The sequence below is a fragment of the Pteronotus mesoamericanus genome, unplaced genomic scaffold, assembly GCF_021234165.1.
Source record: "Pteronotus mesoamericanus isolate MK-2021 breed Mesoamerican mustached bat unplaced genomic scaffold, CSHL_Meso_final scaffold_174, whole genome shotgun sequence".
Lineage (NCBI taxonomy): Eukaryota > Metazoa > Chordata > Mammalia > Chiroptera > Mormoopidae > Pteronotus > Pteronotus mesoamericanus.
Window position 1 is genome coordinate 28,888,966 of NW_026555309.1, and position 23,912 is coordinate 28,912,877.

General features: G+C 34.9%; 1 pseudogene; it reads right to left on the minus strand.

The window, feature by feature from the left end:
* Positions 1-21,213: 21,213 nt before the first annotated feature.
* LOC129084429 (G-patch domain and KOW motifs-containing protein-like) overlaps positions 21,214-23,912 on the minus strand; it is a 34,738-nt pseudogene continuing 32,039 nt past the window's right edge.

Consider the following 23,912-nt stretch of genomic DNA (forward strand, 5'->3'; position numbering starts at 1 on the left):
CTCCCGCCCTCCATAAAATTTGACCACACTCTTTGAAACACAAACAAACTTTTGAAAACTTTTGACACACACACACACACACACACACACACACACACAGGGTGGAAGGGAGCATTAGTTCCATGCTCTGTCCACTGGCCACACTGACGGTTTCATTCTCCTCGTCACTGTGGCCCTCCCTCTGACGCCAAACTCTTTTCTATCATCCCGAAAGCCTGCTTTGCTTGCATGTGTCCCTACCACCGCCACTATTCAAATGTCTTTCCATCACCTCTATCCCTGATTTGTGTGTGTGTGTGTGCAATTGCCTGCTCAATTTATGAACTAAATTAATTTTCTCACTTTGAAATTTGAATATCTCATGGCTTTTGTTTGAATATGTTTCCTGGAATAGTTTGCTGTCATGTTCTTTGGTACTTTTCTACTTCTAGGCACTCGATTACCCTCCTAGCATTTCCCACTGATGGGCTTTAAATTTTGACTCATGTGTATTCCTTTTGCCTTCTATTAGTTTCCAAGCTTTTGATTCATGATTAGATCAAGTAAAATTCCTGTATGCTATTTTACTTGTATGTTAATTTGATCACTATTCCCATAAAATTCTATTTATCCTTAGCTTTACAGTAATGCTGTAGCCTCAATTATAATTTCAGTTGCTATAATCATTATAAGCCAGTTCACACACAGGGTCCAGGCTTCTGAAGGCATGCGTCTGGGCTGGGAATACAAATATGTGTTTGTGCATGGCTGGTCCAGGTGAGGTAAGTCCTTGACTATATCTTCCTCTAGAAAACTGCAGAGTGTTTACTATGCACCAGATCTGGTGTGGAGAGGGTGGTTCCCCACCGCGTCCCCCCTCCCCAGTCCCTCCAAGCCCACACCTGTCAGGCAAAGACTATTACCTATCTTTAGGCCTAAAAGAAAACACATAGAACATTAACCTGGACCTGGACTCCTTACTGCCCATTGGCTAACTTTACTGGAAAACTAGTATTTATGGCCAATCTTTTTGAAACTTTATTATTTTTCCTTTCCTTTTCTTTTTTGAAAAGATTTTTATTCATTTTCTTTTAGAGAGAGGGGAAGGAAGGGAGAAAGAGAGGGAGAGAAACATCAATGCCTGAGAGAATCATCGATCAGTTGTTTCCCACACGCTCCCAGCTGGGGACCTGCCCCACAACGCAGGCCCCAGCTGGGAATCGAACCAGTGACCTCTCAGTTCACAAGCCAGTGCTCAATCCACTGAACCACACCAGCCAGAGCAAGAGAAATTTTATTTTTTTATTGTCATTCTATTACAGTTGTTCCAACTTTCTGTCCCTCTCCCCTGCCCGATTCCCCTTCCCCGCTCTCCCCTCAGCTCCCTGCCCTCTCTCACAGTCAATCCCCACCCTGTTGTCCATGCCCATGGGTCACTTATACTTGTGCTTTAACTAGGCCCTTCCCCTTCTCTCCTCTTTTATCCTCCTCCCCCTCCCCTTTAGTCCCTGTCAGTCTATTCCTTGTTTCCAGGCCTCTGGTTCTATTTGGCTCATATGTTTGTTTTGTTCATTAGGTTTGACTTATAGGTGAAGTCATATGGCATTCGTTTTCACCACCTGGCTTATTTCACTTAGCATCATAATGTTCTCCAGTTCCATCTATGCTGTTGCAAAGGGTAGGAGTTCCCTCTTTCTTTCTGCTGCATAGTATTCGATTATGTAAATACACCATGATTTTGATCCGCTCATTGACTGATGGGCACCTAGGCTTTTTCCAGCACTTGGCCATTGTAAAGAATGTTCTTATGAACATAGGGGTATAGGCAATTTTTTAAAGAAAGTTTGTTGGAAAACCATCCCCCTCCCATGAAGCTCATATGTGTGTCCTTATATTAAGGGAGATTAGCAAAGTTGCATATTAATCTGCCTTCAATAAAATGCTTGCTCTAAAGTTATTTTAAGTTATATGAACAATTTTCAGGGATGAGCACTGCTACTTAGAAAAAAATGATGGTGAAGCCTTGTTTGTGTTTGACTCTATGGATGTTGGTGGAGATATTATCTGGTACCACGTAAAGTTCAGTGTAAACCCACATTAGAAACATTTAGATGTTAGTTAAATTGTTCCTAAAACAAAAGTTTAGTATTATTTCATTCTTTGAGGTAGTATGTTTTTCTCGAAGCACATTAGCAACCACACACTTCAGGTTATCACTTGAACTTCTAGGAAATTAGAATTTTATAATTTTTTTTCTCCCCCCCCCCCTTTCCCCCCTCCCACCCTCCCCCCCCCCTCCTCTTTCGCTCCTCTCTTTTTTTTTTCCTTTTCCCCCCCCCCCCCCCCCCCCCCCCCCCCTTCCCCTTTCCCCTTCTTTTTTCTTTCCTTCCTGGTGGGTTTTGCCTTTTTCCCCTTTCCTTTTTGTTTTTTGTTTTGGTCGGTGTTTTTTGGGGATATGATGTTTATTTCCCCCCCTCCTTTTTTTTTTTCATCACTCCCCCCACCCCCCCCCCCCCTCACACCTTTTTTTGATCAGATTTAAATATGAACATTTGTTCTAATAAAAACATCTGATAGTTTACATAAGCGCCTTTATGTGCTATTAAAGTGGCTTTTTAGTTTTGAATTCTCCCTGGTATTTACTTGTTATTTATGAGATACACATTTAAAAATATTTATAAAATGTTTAAACTCATTCAAAATACAGGATTTTTATCAACATCACCTTTATCATGAATATAAATTTTTCAATAATATCTATAGCCTGGCAGGATATATAGGGATAGTATGAAAGAATACATTAAATCCTTAACAGTTTAACTTATAAGTAGTGAGAACATATAAAGTCCAAGGCTATAATGTGTATCTGTTTGTAGAATCAGGCCTTCTAAAATACTATTGTAAAGAACATGCAACTGGTCTATTAAATTATTTTTCTATAATAATTACCAAAAATATAAGTTCTATAATGCATTATCTCTATGCGTTAACCCCTACTGATATTTAAAACACAATAAGATTATTATTTTTAAAGAAATAGGGACTGTGTATAATGCATGAACAAGCGAGTTCATTATTTAAACACCATGGGACACATACATTTTGAAAAACTTATTATTCTAATTAGTCATTATGCATCTATGGAAATAATCACTTACTAGTACTCAAAATAAGGAATTAGGCCCACAATTATGTCTATGGAACCAGCCCAAAGGTGGCCTAATTCTGCACACATTGAGTCTTAGGCTGTGAATATGTAAATGGTTATCAGTGCTCCCTTTAAGGAAAAGAAAAAAATGTGAATTTCATTTCCATATTCCAAGGCTTAATTAAACTATAATTTTAGCAATAGGGGTAATTACTTTTAAGTATTTCTATTTGCCATTCTCAGATTATTTGGAAGTTTGATATTTATACATGTAATAGCCTAAAAAGTTTTCTTGTAAAATCTCACTTTGCATTATGCCTATCTATTGTTATTTAATGTTTGCTATAGAACAATATTAATAATAGTTATTGTAGCAATAAAAATTAATACCTATTATTTCTTGTCCTCTTCATAAAGACCTGGTCCCTAATATTCAAAAAACAAAATGTTTATATTAATACAGATAAATAAATTGATATGCAAAGAAATGTGAATTTCATAAAGTTGCAAAGCTAGTATTTGGTACAATAGGGATTCATATAGGGTTTATGTCATTCTTTGTAATTTATGTAATTTATGAACTCTGAAGATCATTTGTACTCTAATTCTGCCTGAGGGTGATAAAAATATTTACTGATTTGTGCAAGTCAGAAGCTTTTGTGAGTAGTTGATATACTTACAAAGATATTCTTAAATACATGGGTGGGCAACAATAGGTTTACAGTTTATATGGAAAAGCCACGCCGGTTATGATTATAATACTACAAGAATAAACTCTGTGTGTCATGTATTCCAACTATAAACCTACTTTTGCCAATCCCTGTATTTCAGAATTTCCAAAGGAATAAGGAACAGATTTTACTCATTCTTTTAGTGAATATTCAGTGAGTGTTTAGACTATGAGCCACGCACCATGCTAGGTACTAAGGACAAGTCATGAATAGTTTAAACATGGCCCTTGCCTTCATGCAGAGGTTCTCTTGGTTTCCACAACTTTCAAGGCATATTACAGATAACTTAGAAATTATTTTCATTTTCCAATTGAGACTTGTGATATTCAAGTAACTTACATCGATGGGGTAAGGAAACACCCACCTTTTGGCATAGATTAATGCTCCAAGAAATACCATTTAATTCTCTCCCACCAAATATGAGTAAATGATTTTAAGAATTTTATTTTGTTGAAATAGAAATTAATTTTAAGTGTAATTCACCTTCAACCAAATTTGGCACACTACTTTTTCATTTTGGTAGAATTAAAACTCCAGGACATTCTACATCAAATTATTCTTAGTGAATAACTGATAAAATTCATAAATGGAATGGAATATTACTTCTTTTCACTTTCAGGTGATCAATAATTTATATAAACCAAAAGTAAGATTGTACAGTTGACTCTCATTTATATTTTACACATATTGATTGCTATTTACTTTTTTTATATTTGTATCCAACAGTTGAGAGAAACTATTCTGTGTATGTGAATGTATAATAAGTGGATCAATAACGTAGTTTCACTTTTTTCCTGAGGACTAACTTGTCAAAAATAATCAACATACCATAGTCAACACTATTGTAAGTTTAGTGAATGTCTAATAGGAATGGAATGTTTTATGTGTTTTCCTTATGCAAATTTCATAACTTTACACTATTTTCACATACCGATGAGACATTAAGTTAATTAGCATGTAACTTCTCTTAAATGACATTCAATTAAAAGGTAAACTTAGTCATCACATTTTCTTTATGCTAATAATTAAATTCTCTTCCATAGGTCCCCTAAAGTAAAACAGCCCAGAATCCCTTTCACTTTTTGTCACAAAAACAACTGTTGGATGACTGTTCAGATTAGTTTAGAACATTTCACAATTTCTCTTTCTTCAGGAAATTAAAGAAACAGATGTTTCAGTTGAATATTTTCTAGGGTAGGTGCTTCATGAAGCTGTAACTATGTGGATCTTACAAGCTCTCAAAACTTTTAACATTGGATCTTGAGTCAGGGCCTGGCATTTTTACATTGCATTAATTTGAAAATTGTTTAGACTTATTATTACAGGACTGTTGATGTGTATGTAGTTAATAATTGCTTTTATCATTGATTCATAATTATTTTTAATAAGAACATATTTTGGATGGTACACATTAAAATTATAAAAGTTTTAGAAAAGATATTATCTATATAGAGAAAGATGTAGATATCTTATTTTTCATATGTAACAACTGTACATATTTTTAAAAAGAAAATATCCTTTCAGCTATTTACATTGCCTAGAGCGACCAAACTAATCAGCAAGAATATTAAGTAACTCCATAAAATCAGCAACTGTCTCAAGGTCCCTATTTTTTATATGGTTTATTTTGTGTCTAATTTATTTGAAATTTTGTTTATACTCTCTCTTTCTAAATATAAAAAAAATTAAGCATCGGTTCCAGTAATAAGAAGAGCCCTTGTCTGTCTTACCTTCTTCCAATGATAGCTACCTGAACATACCATGTTTTAAAATTTTTCAATAAATGTTTTGTTTTTAAATAAATAAGGTTACTAGTGTGTCAGGATAAAGTATCAATATATTAATTTGTATTTTTCTTACCAGTATATCCTTATTGTTATGTATCTTTCTCTGTTTATGTCTCTTATCTAGATAGATAGGTAGGAAGATAGGTAGGTAGGCAGATAGATGGATAGAAGGATGGATGGATAGATAGATGATAGATAGAAGATGATAGAGACATCCTATTGATAGTCAGGCGTTTTCCTCTTTTTTCAAAAAAGACTTTGAAATTTTTCAACTAAGTCTGGTCTTCTCAATCAAAAAGATGTTTTGCATTATGGAGGCTGTATTTTAATACAGCAAAATAACACTTCAGCCAAGGAATTTGTTTTAAGAATATACTGGGAGGCTAACTGAGGCTGGTGATAAGTTTGAAAGTGGAAGATTTGCCCTGCTCGCGCAGATTACCAGCAGAGTGACTTGGAAATTGGCAACAATGGCAGATGTTAGTGCACCTAAATGCAGGTCTGGCTGCCTGCCGTTATGATAGCTAATACTCGAGAGGCAGGAGGTGATGTAAAATTGAAAGTGGTTTATTTTTAGGTGCCAGCCACCTGGACGATGGAGAACCCATGCATCAAAGCCCATCTCTGTGGGAAGATGGGGTACTCATGTGGGGCACTCCACATTTCAATGGAGGTAGAGGTTTCACAAGGAGGGAGAGGGGAACAGAACAAAGAGATCAAGGGAGGGGGTTGAAAAGTTCTCTATGTGAGGATGAGCGCAGCCCATTCCGATAAGGCAAGTGATGATCTGATGGGCATCGTCCTGGTTTAATCATCCCAGCTTCACATCATCCTGGCTCCATGGATGAAGGTCAGCAAATCTCCCAGAGCTCGGATGCCTGAAGGTCAGAGTCTGTATGTTTTGAAGTTAGTTCCTAGGATTCTTATACAACATGTTATTTATCTAAAAGCTGCATATTAGTCAGAGTTTGCACTTATAGAAACAATGTCACAAGAATAGTGGGTTATAATTCTCCATTACAATTTTCCCCTGTTACTTTAGTGGACTGAGTATTGTGACCTGTCTCCTGAGATGAGACCTCTGAGGGGATGGCAGTGGATTCTTGGATGGTGAGCACTAGCAGCAGAGGCTTCTTGACAATGTTTAACATGGAGGACCTGGAACTGCCTTCCTCAAATGATCATACATACTTGGAATTCAATTCCAGTGATTACCACACTTGACATACAGATCCAAAATCTCCGCCCCCCCCCCCACCCGCCAGGTATCTCATGAAGTACAACACACTGAGAATTCTCATTCGACCTTAGTAGGCAAAATGGCTATGCCCTTTCCCCAGGATTTAGAAGCACTTCACTACACTCTCTCTTGGAGTAGAGCTGAGTCAACATTCATCAACTTTAAAATCAATATAATTACATGAAGCTTCTTAAATGTAAGTGCCCTTCATCATATTCTTACATTACACGAAGTCTGGGTGATATACCGGCATCAGAGCAAGATTAGGAAGACTGTATTGGAGCTGTCGTCATAGAGCAGTGATGATCTATATCATAAAAGCTGAATCATTGGCTTGATTGGTCATTTTCATTCCCATTCATCAGGAAGGACCACAAAGCCTGTCTTAGCATCCATCAGTGTCGATTTTACTTCAGAAACTCATTTTTTTCCTAGATGATGAATCTCGGATCAGTTTCTTCCTATAATAAGGCACAATGTGAAGGGAAAGGGTACTTATGTACAAAGACATGCAGTAAAATAAGGAAAGCATATTTTATGCTATTTAGAAAACATCATTTCTTAGAACAGAAATATTAAGCATCTAGCGGGTGGAGGGATTGAGCAAGAATCGAAAAGGACTCATGGACATGGACAACAGTGTGGTGATTGCTGGGGCAGAGGGGTAGAAGGGGACCAAGCGGTAATGGAAAAAATACAATAAAGATTAAATAAACATAAATCTATGTATTTAAACTTCATATTAAGGAAATACAAAGACAAAATTACATAAGATAAGTAAAATTTAAGGAGAAAATTTTGAAGTGTTTGGAAAAGTTAAGGTTATTGCATGCCATATGTTTGTAATCTAAATAGGTCTCCATTTGTTCATTTACTTATTTATTCAACTATTAGTCATTGAATATCCCTTTGATAGGCATTTTCCTCCTCATATTAATGGCTACTTTATGTTTTATAATAAAGAAACTCAAGATTCATTTATTTGATGATAAATTTCTTGAATAAGATATAAAGAAGAAAATAACAGAGATTCAATAGTCCTCTTGAGGCTTATTTTAAACAAGTTATACTGCATTTGGCCATTTAATTTCTATCTTGCTTTATTCATATTACATTTGGATTGTGGCCATAGACTTGCTTCTTGGTGTGGACTAAGCTAAATGATGGGAAGAACCAGGAAATTCTGGAACACTTTGGTCCGGTAGGTCAGAAATAAGAGAACCTTTCTGGCTACAGAACAGCCTCTGGGATTTGGGGAATAATAGAGAGATTATCATTCCTCCTTTTAGCACCTGGTTTTGGGGCAGGGAACTGGCATCTTGACAAAACCTATGAGAGTCTATGGCATAGTAAAGACTATTTGAAAACTTGCACAGAAAGTGCCATGCTGACAGGGACAGTGTTGGTGAAAGAGACAGTGTTATCAGAAGTGGGGCAGAGAACAAAGCTGGCTTTTCTTCTGGTTTCTGACCTAAGAGGCCACCTGAGAGAGATTGTCCCAGTGCCAAGGAAAGGCAGAGAAATGACCTTTCCCATAAAATGCCAGGCAAATGTAGCAGTAAAGCAGTAGCTACTCTATATCAGGGCAAGGGTAACAACCCAAACAGCATAAACCACTCTAGAGAGTGCCCCCTGTTGCAGAATCAGAGGTACTACATGGACACTACAGTAGTTGATGCTATTGATGGGAACAATAAAATTCATTTTTAAATGTCCTCTGAACCCTCTTAGACACAAAAACATGAATGAGAGAACTGGATTCCAACAGTCAGAAAGGCAGCACTAAATAATGTCATTGCCACTTAGAAGTTACCCACAGTTCTCTTCCTCAGGCTGGTGTTTAAAAAAGATCCTATCACAATGGGGGCAACCGAGCTCCTTTCTTTGTCAAGACCGTAACAGCTTTGGAGCTGATGTGGCCACCTTTACAGCCTCTTTGTTCATGTATTTGCCTGTGAGCCACATTCATCAGGGACAATCTCCATTTCATCAAGCTTCGATTCTTATGAACTCTTATAAGACCAAGCAAATGTAGGGAGTTGTAGCCTATCTATTGTCCTGGTGTTACAAGTGATGTCATCCTTTACCTACCACTTGTAACAAACTCTCTTGTCAACTTGATTCTGAAAATAATCATTGCGAAAGTACAAGGACAGATTCTATGATATTTAATAAAGAAAAAACAGCTCCTTTTGAGATGCATGGAATCTGCCACAAAAATCATACTTTATTTTTTATTAAAACAATTGACATTTAGGTAGAGTATCATCTGTTCTTCAAAAGTAGAAATGCATATTTTTGCAAAACTGTTAGGGAATAGCTTTTCCAAAAACTTTCATAAGTGGGATAAATTGCTTCTTGCTTACCCTCTTTCCTAGCCTTTTGAAGGCTGAGAGTTTCTGTGTACTCCATCTCAAACAAGAACTCTGATAAGGGCCTCAGTGATATTAGGATTTGTGTTTTATAGCTCCTTCTGTTGGTCATTCTCTAACATATTGGCTCTATTCCTGTTCTTTCAATTTTTGGTGAAAAATCTAGAAATTTTGTCAGTATATCCATTATTCTTTTCTTTTTTTTCCCTGTATTTCAGGACCTACACTCTACCACAAGACCCATGCCTACTTCATAGGAGCAGATTTTCACTTTCACTTGGCTTGAAAATAACTGAATGCTTGATAGCCTAGTCCAGAATTGGCTTTGGAAGGTCAGTTTTTATTCACTAAGGAAAAGAAAGAGGATAGGGTGCAACTTTGTCCACAATTTTCTATAATCCTCTTGGATTCCTGATAATTCCCCACCCCCTCTGCCTTGCCTTTCATTCCCATTCAACCCCCTAGGGAGGCATAAGGCCACTCACAGCTGAAAGGAGATCTTGACTTTACAGCTGTATAATGGGAATAACACAGCCCATTATGTCCAAAATTTCTACATTCTATTTTCTACACATGTGTTTGTTCTGTGCTCTAAACAATTCTTTGGAATACAACCTTCAATCAGGTTGATCACTGTGTAATACCTAATCCAATGGAGAATTTCTTGAAGATATGTGGTTTCAGTGGGTTTTTTTTTTCATTCCTCACCTGCGGACATGTTTAATTGATCTGAGAGAGAGAGAGAGAGAAAGGGAGAAAGAGAAAGAGGGTGAGAGAGAGACATCAGTCAGTTGCCTCCCATATGCACTGCAACTAGGGAGGCAACTGCAACTAGGGAGGCAACCCATGACCCTGGTTATGTGTCTGACCAGGAATCAAACCTGCAACCTTTTTGGTACAGGAGACAATGCTGCAACCAACCAAAAGACCAGGCCAAGGAAGTGTCTATTTCTTAAATCTGTTTCCAGCTTATAGTTGTCTATATCAGTTCACCAGACAGCAGGCTATTTGTATTCTCTGTTGCCATTTCGTTTCAGCACATTTTCTGCCCAGCCTAGTTGTATTTCAGCAGCCACCTCTAAGCATCACTCAGAGCTTCTCTGGGTCAACTATCAAATAACAAAGTCAACCAGGAGCTCCCAGAGCCTTCTGTCGGTGAGGTCTCAGTGTGGTGTCCCTAAGGACCCATTTGTTAAATGTAAGATCAGAGAAAAGCAGAGGCCTCTGTATTAATCTGCCCTACAGATATTTGATGTTACTCTTTGTTACTTACTGAACAAAATGAATTTTAATAGAAATGATGTTGAAATTGTATTTTTCATGTGGCTAATCAAAAAGTCAACTGTCAGCTGTAAAATTAAAAACAAATGTAGTTTAATGTTAAAGAGGAAGCAAGAAGAGGGAAAACCAATGCAACTTTAAGGAAAATGTTAAACTATATCTACTATAAATTCTATCAAAATGTGACCCATAATAGTTATATTAACTTTTGAAGAGTTATCCTCATAAGAAATCATTATGGATAGAGACATCCCTAGGCAAGAATCGCCGATAGCAGATATGTTTTTGTACTAGCAATGGAGAACAGTGGGAATTAACGAGAGCAAAGGAGGTGAAGTGCATAGCATAAAAGAACTGTTTCTCATATGCAACCTTAGGAGAAATGAAACTGATTCAAAACAAGAAAGCTGGGTCAAAATCTCCAGGCCTTCAAAATTTTTTTTGTCTGTTAGTGAAAATACTAATATGAGTTGTAACATATTTTGCAGGTTTGGGATTTCTGGTCAGAAATCTTGATATATCAGTTGATTATACCTAGGTTTTATTTTAAAAGGTTTCAGTCAAAACTTAAAGGACTCTTACATTCTGTTTTCTCAGTCTAAATGTAGAGAGCAATATGCAAATCTAATTAACTGTACATTTTCCTGAAAACATAACATAAAGAACTATGGTTCCCCTTGGCATCTCACTCATAGCATTGCTTCTACTTTCCTATTCTTGCAAAATATCATGATGTGCTTTGATTTACTTAAAATATAACTATTGCAATTAATTTGCTTATTTTTATATCTAACCCTAAGAGAAGTCTATATAAATATATAAATTGAGCTTTTGTATTTTGATTTTTCTAAAATTTATTAATTTTTATATGTTATTTCAAAACTGAAGTTTAATTGACTTAAAATGATATTAGTTTGAGGTACAACATTATGATTCACTGTTTCAATGTATTGCAAAATGATCACAGTAAGTGTAGTTAATATCCGTCATGATGCACAGCTTCATGATGCACAGCGTCTAAGGTTGAATTTCAGCAGCTTTCTGATATGCAGTACAATGTTATTGACTACAGTTGCCATGCTGTCCATTACATCCCTATGATTTACCAATTTTATAACTGGATGTTTGGGTAGTTTGATTCTCTGCACGCATTTAACCACTTGCACTCTAACCTGCATTGGCAACCATCAGTCTGTTTTCTGTATCTATGATATTTTTTTCTTTTTTTGATTCTATATATAAATGAAATCATATAGTATTTTCATGATGTTTTTGTCTTTATCTCTCTGAGTTATTCATTTAGCATAATGCTCTCAAGTTTCATCCATACTGTCTCAAATGGCAAGATTTCAATCTTTTTGTTATGGCTTAATAATATTTGATTTGTTATATATGTATATAATTATATATTTAATTATCCATTTTTTATCCATTTATCTGTCAATGGGTGGATTTCTTTTTTTTAATTTTGATGCTCATAGTTTACCTACAACTTTATGGTGCAGCAGGAGTAACAATAGACTTGGTATTTGAACACTTTGGTTCACATTACTGTCGTGTTATTATTGAAGCTTTGTGTTCAAGTGTCAATTTCTTCTTTTACAAAAGGAAGTTAATAAATTTTATGTCCCTTCTCAAACTTTCCTTTCTGTGTATATTTAAGAGTCAAAACAAGTCTTTTTAACCCCCAAATACTACTCTCTATTATAGGCAGTCAACTCAGAATGCTATTTTTTCTACTTTCAGTGTTTGAAAGAAAACATTGAATTGACTGGAACATATAAATAGATTTAGCTATTACTTCACTAACACACCAATTTAAAGTTTTTATCAAAGAGACCAGACATTTTATTGTATTCAGAGTTACGCTTCTAAACCTACTTATTTGACTAACAGTTGAAAAAAAACTTAGAGTATTTCACAGGTGTATCTGCCTCAAAAACATCTTCTGTCTCACCAGTGAGACGGTCAAACATCAGAGCCTTCTCTGTATCTGCAAATGGCTATATATTTATAAACACTCTATTATGTAGGTAATTTTTAAACTCTTGGCTTATTTATGATAGTATTTACCTGACAGTTAAATACTATGCATACATATTTTATATTGTTGATGTGACTTGACAGGTACAGTCATTCCATATAGTTTGGAAAATACAATGATAATCAGGTCAAAAAGTACAGCTTTTCTCTTTTACACCGAAGTTTTCAAGTGAATGTTTTATTTCAGGACCTCTTTGATTGAAATTATTAAAATTCAATAAGTATATATTATATAATATTTAGCAGGATACTACAAGTCAGAAGTTTCACAATAAGGTTCAGGAGGTATATCCTCAGGCACAGGATGTTTTTCTTCTTGATTGAGCCCCTATAGGTCCATCTTAGATACCAGGACACAAAAAGAACTTCTGTGTCTCCCAGGAAAATAAAACAAAACAACGTAGATCTAAGCCACATCCAATTCTAAGGTCTCTTAAGAAGGTAAGACAATCTTGGCATGCATTTTAGGGGTTTGTATTCACTTTTTTGGTAGGTTGAGGATTTGAATCAAAATAAGCCAAGGATAGACCCAAAAATGATTGACAAGAAACATTCACAACATAATTAGCTAGGGGTTAATATGCCTGACATTTTAGTGGAGAAAAAGCTTCAAATAACATACAAAAATAGACATACTTAAAATCATTATGTTGGAAAATATAAAAAAGGTTGGTAAGATCCAGTGTTGCTGAAGATGTAAGGTAAAGTACTCCTCCATATGTGACTATCTTCAAGGTTTATCAGCATTTTACCTCGAGGGTTTCTTTTTCCAGAACCAATGTCCAATATATATATATTTAGTACAAACATATATATAGTACACATTTATGTACATGTATGTTACACAAACACACACACACATATACATACATATAGATACAAGCCTATTTAACTTACTTAAAATATATATTTCCCTACCTATAAAATAGGGCATATTTTAAAACATACCAGAAGAATGGAAATAGGAAAAGGAGTGAGATAGGAAAAGAATTGTTATGTTACATAATATGGGCCCATGTTTAGCTAATTTTCAAAGAGGATTTGCGGGTTTTGAATTAATTATGATAATACTGATGGTGGCGGTTATTATAGTCTAGAAATTCAGGAAGTTTCCACTCAGAAATCAATATGACCTTGGATGGAAAAGATCTGATCCATTTAAAATCTTATCATTGGTCTATAAAAATTAAATAGCAACTGGGACACAAGTTTTTTGGACGGACTGTTGTTGAAAATGTTTCACAAAATATTTTGGTTACATTTAAGCAGTGGGGAACATATCTTAGGAGAAATGTCAAGATTAATCAATTTAGAAAGCTTGATTTCTCTCTGAAAGAATTCACCTGATCCGTTGTTCTGTGTGTCTAGAGGGACGTTCAAAGAAGAAAATTCTTCATGAAAAATTTCCAGTTCTCTATAACCAAAAGCTGTGAGCTATTACCAGGAACTCATAATTGAACTTACCTCTGCTGGTCGGGGGGGAGGGCTAATTTTTCACGAGCCATGTCCATGATGTTTGAAGTTGTTGCTTATCATGGTGTTGTTGAATGTGAACGAACATCAGAAAAAAAGCTGATATAATTAGCGATCTCTCCAAGAAAGTCTTCATATAATGGTCTTTCTTTTGGTGGGTACTAGTAATCACTATTTACTATGCTGCACCTTAAACTCATAATTACGTGTCTCGAAATAACTGATTTCATTTAGAATTTTGCTTGAAAAAGCGTTTACTGTAAATCTCTCTTCAAGGCACTAATGATGGCTGTCTTTTCATCAATGGGTCTTTCACACTATTTACACTTGTACTCTTCTCATGGTTCTAGTTCACCTAGGGATTCAGTCCCCACAGTCCCCAGCTGTCAGGCACGTCTCCTGACTTGCACAGGTCCAAAGATGTGCGTGGTGACATCATCACTAGAATATCTCTAGTCTAATCTAGAGGGCCAAATCTTACTATTGATCCTGTATTAACAACAGGGAGGTATTACAGGAAAGTACTGAATGGTTGGTAAACCCCATCACTGAAGCAGTAAAGAAGTGAAAATTGGAGTGTAGAGCAATAATAAGCTAAACTCACATCCTCTAAAGATTTTCTTTAACTTGTTTTGGTTTGTACTTTCTTCTGCTCAATCTCTATTACTCGGATACCATTCACTTATTTTCTTCCAAACATTTTTTTTCAAATTTCTGATTTACTGGTGGCATCTTGTCCCATTGCTAACATTGTTATAATTTTAGTTTTCATTTGTATATGTGTGTAATTTCAATGGTATTTTAAAGGGAATATAAAATAAATATCTTTACTCACTCATCCATCTTTTATTGAAAATATCAATCTATCTCACTAAATCTGCCATCAGATAAGGGTTTATAAATGATAGCAACTAGTACAGAAGATAGTGATGAAAATGTGTAAATATTTCATTTTTATATACTAGATCAAAATTCTGATTTCAGATGTGTATTGGGAAATCAATCAAACAAACATACAAATTATACTAAAACTAATAATACATGTAATCTTCAGAAAATCATTTTCTCATTTTTCAAGAGTAAAAATCATATAGCATTTCATTCGAAGACTTCTTTAATTTGTGTGTAGGAGGTTTTAATAACAGGTAAGATTGAAGAATGTTCTCACTTTGTTTGAAACAAGAACAGTAGCCAGAAATTGGAATCCCCCACTGTTTTCCAGTGTCTTCATGGACAGCAATCACTCACATTAATCCTGCCAGCACCTGATTTTCTTACAAAGTAGTAAATTCATTATGTTCACCAATGAACTGACAAGCTAAAAGGCATAATATTAAAAAGCTTCTATCAATCTGTCTTGATATTTCTACATGGATATTGTTTATAAATGCATTTTTTAAAAAATCTGAGTGTGAAACTGATAGTCATTTTACTGCATTGTTACATTTTTATTTTTTTATTTTTCTTTCCTTTAACTTTATATTTAATATATATTACTAATGAAATTTTTCTATAATTATTAGGCATATCTGAGACTATGTTTTCAGATGATTTAGTTATAATTCATATTCCAGCTTTTTCCTTTTATAAATTTATGATCCAATATTTTAGTCATACTTTATTTTTCCTTGAATTATTAAAATATTGAGCTCTGTTTTATTTCTGAAGTTACCTAATGAGTGACACCTAACATATGACAATTAATTTTTAAATGTTGAACTGAAATAATTGGACATTAAGGTTTGTACTATGAATTGAATAGGAATGTGTATATGACTAAAACCACTATGATTCATCATGGACATATACAATAATGAAAACAACTCTTCTTTATATGTTGATTTAATACCTATTATGCTGTTCAACAGCAATATAAAATTTTTCAGTTTTTCTCTTTTGGGATGATGTTATGAACATCAGAGTTTGTCTCATACTACCTGTAGGTAAAGAATTCCAAAAATATGAATCTGGAAGCTTAAACATCCTGTCTCTTTCCTTTTGTGAGAGTGAGGGAGAAAATAAACACGTTGTTGAAAACAAAAGAGGAAGAATCCTGGATTCTTAGCCTCTGGAATATAAACAATTGTCTCGGGGTGGGGGGTAGTATTAATGGTATATCACCAAATTTACAATCAAGGGTTATTTTTATTTTTGAAATTTAAACACACCTCAAAGAAGGTACATCTTTTGAGAGTTTTTCCTACACAGGCTTGTTTTTTACTTCATGTTCCAAGCTTTAGTAAAATTTGCCCAGGGTTGTCTAACAGTATAAAATGTTATCTCTATGTAACAGTAGATAGAAATGTAAAGTATCTCAGTGTAATATATCAGTGTAAAACTGTTTTATCTACAGTCCCACAAGAGGATTGTTTGTTTTTTGCTTTGTTTTTGTGTGCTTTCTTAAGAAGACACTAGAACATTTGATGGAAGTGCCCACTGAAAAGAGAGAAACTGATAATTCATGAGAGCATTGCTTCAGTTGCTAGAACAAATTTCTGGAGGAGTCAAGAGTTAATGGGTTACAGAACAAATGTGGAGGAACTGAACAAATTAAAGCAGATAATGTGTTCTCATCTATCATACCAGAAGAAAAGAAAGAAAATATAGGCACAAATACTAGCCACTTAGTAAATTTCATGATGAGAAAATGAGGGAGTTCTCCATGATTGCTTATTATCTTAATGAAGTTTATTGCAAATTTATTAGCTTAGAGATGAGATGGATTAAGAGTGTATGTTGGAGATTTATGATTAGAGGAGAGATCTAAAATATCTATGTTGATTGAAAGTACGACTTTACTGGGGAAATATAGTTGGTGAGTAGTTCAAATAAACTTGTAGTTGGATTTTTTGGAATTAAATCATTTTTAAAATTAATAGCATTTAAAGATATATAATGGATAATTTTCTGTGTCAACTTGACTAGGTTATGGTGCCCAATTCTTTTGTCAAACACCAGCCTGAATATTCTTATGAAGGTATTTTGTAGATGTCATTAACATTTACAATTGTTTATTTTAAGTAAAGATTATACTCAATTATGTGGGTGGGCCTCATCAAATCAATTGAAGGCTTAAAAAAGGAAAATTTAAGATTTCCTCCTAGAGAAGAAATTGTACCTTAAGATTGTAACTTAAAAATTCTGCCTGAGTTTCCAGCTTTCTGGCCTGTCCTACAGATTTCAGACTTACTGGATGCAACAATCTATTGATCATTGGTCAATTCCTATATAAAAACAAACAAAAAGATAAATAAATAAACAAAAAACCTCTTACTGATTCTGTTCTTCTGTAGAACTTTGACTGATACAGGGTGTTTTTGTATAAGTTATATTTAACTTTATATAATTTATGAACTCTGGGTTGGGTAAAAGATAAATATGACAAGATGGCACAGGGATAGATTAATGGTATAGAGAGACCAAACGTTGCCCTCAACATAGCCATCGAAGAAGAGCTGGGTGACGTAAAAGTTTTGAAGGATTTCCATTTTTGCTGATAATAAACTGAGTAGCACTAGGTAAAATTAAGATGTTTGAGGCAAGAAAGGGAAAGAACCCCCCCCCCCATTTCTCTGCCTCTGTTTTATCCTTTTTAGTAAGTACGTTAATAAATGGCATAGTCGGTTAGATGACACCAGAGCTAAAGACACCTAAATAGTTTTTTCAGAGTAACTGACCTGACCAGAGCTCACTTCCAGTATTAGAGAAATAAAAATCAGTATGGATAAGAAGGAATATAATCCTATAATATAGTTAATAAATGGGATCCTGTCTAAATGTAGACATGGTCTACTGTGTGCACACAAACATGTTCACCAATTGCATCAGTCATGGACCTTGGAGGAAACAGATGACATGCATAAATAAGGTAATTGAAAGAAATTTAATTAAGAAAACAACACAGTTATTTACAAAGCTGTTGGCAGAGTAAAGAGAAACCAGTGAGATAGGGAAACACGCACTTCCAGAGACAGTGTGGTGGAGCTATTATGATGCCAAGGCCTGAAGAAGAAGAGTGAAGAAGCAGTGACTAGAATATAGAGAGAGTTCTGCAGGAGTTGGACCTTTGGTCGAGTGAAGCGGTCAACCTGTGGCTTTGACCATTCTCTTTACTACACTGAAGAGTCTCCTACCGGTAGTCTCAAACTGAAAGAAGGCAAGGAAGGCCCTTGATGAAGCCCACAAAGATTAGCTTTCCAAGGGCACATAGAGCAGGGTGGAAAGACAGTAGTATGGAGAAACAAACAGGGACTCTCTAGCACACTGAAACTCCAAGCAGAATGCACACTGCAAATATCTATGGACACAGGATATGCATGAGATCCTACATTCCTAAAGTTATGTATATCAGGGAGAGACCAGAATGTCTTGAAGGATAAAACATTCCTTGACAAAGCATTGGAAAAGAATGTGACCCTTTTTTTCTATTTTTGTGACTATATTATAATTTTTATTTGCCTTAAGGGTTTTATCCTCTAAAAACCACTTTCTACAAAGACTAAGAAGTTAGAGATACTTACCCAGTTTCTGGTTATGAAGTGACAAAAGGTAATTATCTTTCCATTATCATACAGCTTCCACAAGAATAGTTGTGTTACTCTATAGCTTGGGCTTCTCACAGCAAATTAATCTCACCTGAGGCCCTTTAATTTTCCTCTCTACAAAAATACCATACTTATCCTCCTGTTTTCCTACTTCTTCACTTTTTATAGAGTATCTTAATCTTTTTTCTACTTTTTTCCTGTGTCGCTCTCTTGAACCTAACTGAATCTCATTAATCGTTTTTTAGTGATTACTTACTGCAAATAAACATGCTCAGGTCCTACTAAACTAACAATATCTTCCACCCGCCCCCCCTCCTAATTTCCTAATCTACCTCCTCTTCAAGTTTCTGTCTTGAACATTTCACTAACATCTTTAAAATTTTGATAAATTTACAACTCAAATGACTTCTCCCTTAGGTCTCTAGTCCCATTCAATCTGAATTCTGGCTGTGCAGTTTCTGAGGCTGTTTCCTTTGAAATAACCAGAGATTTAGTAAAATTGATCTCCAAATTTTTTTCCGTTAGTATTCATGCCCTACAACCAATCTACAGAATTCAGTTTGTCATCAAGACAGTCTTTATTGAAATCTTTTTCCCCTTTTCTTCCTGTAATACAATACCATACTGTTCTGATTCCATTAATTCTCTCATTTCAATTTATCTGTCCTCTTTGATGTGTTCTATTCCTGTTTCCCCCCCAAAAGTGTAAGAGTTATCCATATTTGTACTTCATTCTCTATTCTAACTGCACATTTTTCCTAGCTATTTTCAGCAATCCCTACATTCAACTGTCATCTCTATAATCTACATGTCTTCAATCACTCTTTTACTCCTCATCACCATTCTTCCATTTTAAGGGCCTACTAGGAAAATCTATACCTGCTTGCTAAAGTATGTTCTCATGATCATATAACACAAAATATATACTGGAAAACTTTTCTGCAGCCAAGCATTTCCTCCCCTCTTAGAAAATCATCATGTATTTGTCAGTGTTAAAGGTGTAGAGAAGTCCTGTAAAGTAAGTCACTTTAGTCAGTCAGATATTCTAACAATTGTGTCACTACAGAGTCCCTCTTCCTTTTATCTTTCTCCCTCATAAAAGCTTACTAATTACCACCAGAAATTTGGCTTCCCAGAAAAAACCCTGCAGAATGGTATTCCAAGTGAAGTCCTAAATTTAACAACTCTCAAACAGAACTAATCTTGGCATGCCTTCCAGTGCCTCCCGGAAGCTTCCAGTAACCTTGTTGTGGAATGTTGGAGTTATCTTTTCTGCTGTTCCCAACAGTCTCTACACCTAATCACTCAACAAAATTGGTTGACTCTACTTAGAAATGCACCATATAATTGTCCCTTTCCCTTCTCATTTCCATGCATATTATCCTATATTGCCGACTCCTTCCATTTCTCAAATGAAATTTCGAAACAGCATTTCTAGTTAGTTTTCTCATTTTCCTTAGTATAAACTATGCTGTTGTAATTTTCCCATTTAAAATCTTCACTGATAAAATCACTCCAATAAAGGCATAGATGTCTCTCTTTCTGACTTTTATAACAAATCCTCCAATACATGACTCTAATCACTCGATTGAAAATGAATTTATTTTCCATGGGAGTGTCATACCAGTTAGCTATTTAGGACACTTCAAACCATAAAATATTTTGATTATCTTCATGAATTGATTTTCTTATTCACTAAATTTTTGTGGTGCTTAGTATATGCCTGGCTTAATGACATTTAATGGAAATACACAGAGATAAATAGATGAGTATCAAACCACTGTACTGCTGTACTTGTGTGTCTGGGAGTGTGGGTGTACGCACATGCCTGTTCTCAGTGTGTCATACTGGTTCTCAGATTGCGGGAAAATTTACTCAATGGAAGCTACCAAAGAATTGTAAAATAAGGTAAAAATCCCACATAAAGAGAGCTGTTAATTAACTAAAGCATGGCATATGTATTTAACTATGGTTATAAACTATATAAAACCTGAATTAGGTTGTGTTTACTACTCCCTGTCTCATGAATACCCTTCACCCCCCCCTCCACACTACTGTATGCACTAATTTATTGCCTGGATGGGTCCTAGTCATTGTTGAGCTTCTTAATTCTCCTAAGTCTGTGTTTGATGAGGTGTTATAACACAGTGCTCTGGACTTCATGATCTGTAATCACACAGCATGGATTCATGCTCTGATTCTTCTAATTATTAATCTTGCTTTAAGTAATAAAATATGTCAAAATATTCTCACCTCAGAAATGGCGGCAAATACTTTTACTTTAAGACTTGTGAAAATTTGATTGATGTTCCTGGTATATAGTAAGTGCTCAGTTAATGTGATCAATTGTTAGTATTTATTATCATTTCTCAAACTGTTTTCTCCAAGACATGTTGACTTTGTTTTGTTAACTTGTGCACTTAGTCTGTAGTTTGCTTAGCCCACAAATTCCTTTAAGACAGTGTATTAGTTTTCTGTTGCTGCTCTAACAAATTACCACATAATTTTTGGCTTAAAAAACAACTGAAATTAATTATCTATTAAGTAATAAGCACTATTATTAAATTAATATAACATTTCTGAAAGACAAATGTTCACAATGGACCTTACCACTTTTACACCGGCATGTCAGCAAAGCCACATTCCTTCCGGAGGCCCCAGGGCGCAACCTGCCTCCCCGCCTGGGACAGGCCGCCCGCGTTCCTTACCTCGCTGCCCTCTCCTTCGTCTTCAGAGCCACCAGAGTAATAGTTTCAAGTTTCTCTTCCCGACTGGGATGACTTTCATCCTCTCATTCATAAGAATCCTTGTGCTGACATTGGGACCCCTTGGATAATACAAGACAATAATGTTTTATAATCTTTAATTTAATCACACCTTCAAAATGGTTTTTACTGTGTAAAGCATTCGCGGGTTTCAGGGATTAGGAAGAATGTCTTTGGTGGCCAACATTTTGTCTACCACGGGCGGGTTCTATAGGTTTTGTTGTAGTTGCTTTAAATTTCTACAATATTTAGTGTGTATCTTCTATATCTGTGGGGTACAATGAATATCTATTAAATAGATAAATCAATAAATGGAAGTATCAATGAGTTAATAATAGTAAATTAAAAAAATACTTTGATTCTCTACTCTACTGCTGGTACGACTTAATTATTGGAACCAGAGCTTCTTGCACTCTATTATGGTAGCAACTAAAGAATAGAGGATGTATCGATCTATTGGAAAATGGCTTGCCTATATACTATATACCAGCTTAGAATGCAGCTCCAACAAGAGGTCTGCTCTCAGGACATTCTTATATCATCTTGTTAACCTGACCCTCATTCATTAATGTACTGTAGTTGCAATGGTAAGATTGTTTTGGATGAGTGACATGTGTCAGATAAGTTTCTTTGAAGACAGTGAATGCTGGAGTTTGTACCATGCATTTTAGTCATGCTTAGAAAGTTCTAAGTTGTGATTTTAGCTTGAACACAATTGTACTCTGCAGAATGCCAAAAGATTTTTCTGTGTTAACTATAAAAAGACACATCTTTACACTCATGAAGACTTAATAGAATATGTTTGAGAAACTTAGAATAGATGCCAGTTACTTATACAGGTTGTAATGTTTCTCTATACATTAAAATCCTGCTTTAAGCTACAGTAAAAGAACTTTACATTTGAATGTTTTTATTTATAAACTGCTCAGAGCTGTTATTTAATATTCAGTTTTATTATTTTTTTTTACAAAGCTCAGTGGAATTTAGTCCATACATTTAAACTTTAATCATGGCAAGGCAGCGTATGGATTATAATTTATTGCTTCAAAATAGAACCATGAAATGACAAAAAATGTTTATATCTTGATTGGAATATGAGTATTCACATGGCTATTATATTTAATTAACTTTATGTTAGTAGCACCGGTAGAGTTCTTAGTGTCACGATTCTGTGTTTATTTGCATTACAGACTGTCATACTGAAGGCTGTTGTCTCAACCTGCCTCAGGCTGAATTCTGTATGTGACATTTTTGTCACATATATTTCCTTTATAGATAAGTTTTAAATTAAAACATTTTATAATCAACTACATTTATTGGTTTATAAAAACATCCCCCATATTATGCTATTGATTTTGATATTTTCTGAGAGATTGGAACTAAATAAAAAATACATTCAGTTGAAGTTTTATCAGCATTCAAACCTGTCTGTCGGATGACTTATTTGAAATGCAGACATTTTGGAAAATGCCTAATATATAATTACAAAGAAAAAATACTGATAAATGTAAGTACCCCAGAAGATATGTTTTTTATTTTGTTTTGATTTGTTTGATTTTAGTTAATGCCTACTGAGAAAAGTAATAGAGTAATTGAAGTGCCCAAAATATTGTTAAGGAGACCCAGGTGCTAATCTTAAATTCCTAAAACAAAATGACAAAAAAAAGTCTGTTGAAAAATTGTGGAAAGTACCCTAAGGTGAGACATTCTCGGGACTGGCATTAGTATGGAACAGGAAGAAAGAACCTGTATATCTAAACAAAAAAAAAACCTATTTTCTTTAATCCAGATGGAACTTACTAGAATGTATGAACCCCACAATTTTCTTCACACAGTCCCAGTTTATATCTGTTGCCTCATGTAATTATTTATAGCTGCTCCTGCTACTCTCGAAAGTGTCCAAGTTAGAGTGATAAATGATATGATCACATACAAATCATAAGCCTAATACTTTAGATCCCAGAGGACGTTTACTATTGAAAAGAAATTGCTCCCAAAACTGAAAAGACTGACAGAATTTGAGCAACTTTTGATATTCTATTTGAATAAAAAGTTATGAAATTTGAAGTCCAATCTTTGAGAACTGATGTATCTGATGTGTATATTGCTTGGTCCAATCTGTGACAGTTTCATTAAATTGGTGTGGTTTTCTTTGGTAGAAAAGTGATTGTATCTAATTTCAGAGCCAGATCTCTTGAGAACACTAAGTTAATATGAGAAGCTTATCAACTTTAAATTATATGTTAAGGATTTATTGTGCTTAATGGAATTTTTTCCAAGATTTTTAAATTTCTTTAGGAGGGTGAAACATGAGACATTTGCTTATAAATTACTGTTCTGAGACAATAATACAAACCTCAGTGACAAAACAATGATATACCTGTGTTTCCTTAAGATTACTGTTTTTGTCTTCATGTGCTTATTGTCATTTCGTAATGCGTGGAGACTTCTATTAAATGACCTAAATGAATTAATATTAATAGAAAATAAATTAAAACATAAGAATCCAATGTTTTGTTTTATACATGCATTCTATTTTAATATAATCG